This window comes from Penaeus monodon, chromosome 32 (assembly GCF_015228065.2).
Source record: "Penaeus monodon isolate SGIC_2016 chromosome 32, NSTDA_Pmon_1, whole genome shotgun sequence".
Lineage (NCBI taxonomy): Eukaryota > Metazoa > Arthropoda > Malacostraca > Decapoda > Penaeidae > Penaeus > Penaeus monodon.
Window position 1 is genome coordinate 35,199,280 of NC_051417.1, and position 507 is coordinate 35,199,786.

A 507-nucleotide genomic window follows, 5' to 3' on the forward strand; every position below is an offset into this window, starting at 1 on the left:
ATAGCGAATTATAAATCAATCCAACGAAAAATAAAATACATAAAATACGCTTGTAATGAATATGCATTGAAGAGAATAGTCAATTCAGAACCACTTAAGCGTAAAAAAGAATTGATTCCAACGCTGAATCTTATTGCTTTTACAAGAAATGTTACGCGGTGAAAATAGCGCTTACCACCGTGAAGTGCTGTGAAATTATGGCGAAAATTATCTCGTTTGTGCAAAATACGCGACTTTTTTTTTCTTTTTCTTTCGGCGTTACCAGACAAAGCAAAATTACTCTAAGGTAAGTAAGTGTACAAGGTCTGCATGTTACAGTTACATTAATTTTTCAAAAGGAGTTAGACCGTGATTTTATACGCTTTGCGCTCTCACAAACGCAAGTATTTCATATACATTTCCAATTGTATATGAAATTTGCAAATATTTGTGACGGACAATCGTTCTCTTTAAAACTTTAGTCCCGAGATGATAAGATAAGCTCCCATTGTAATACCTTGTTCGTTT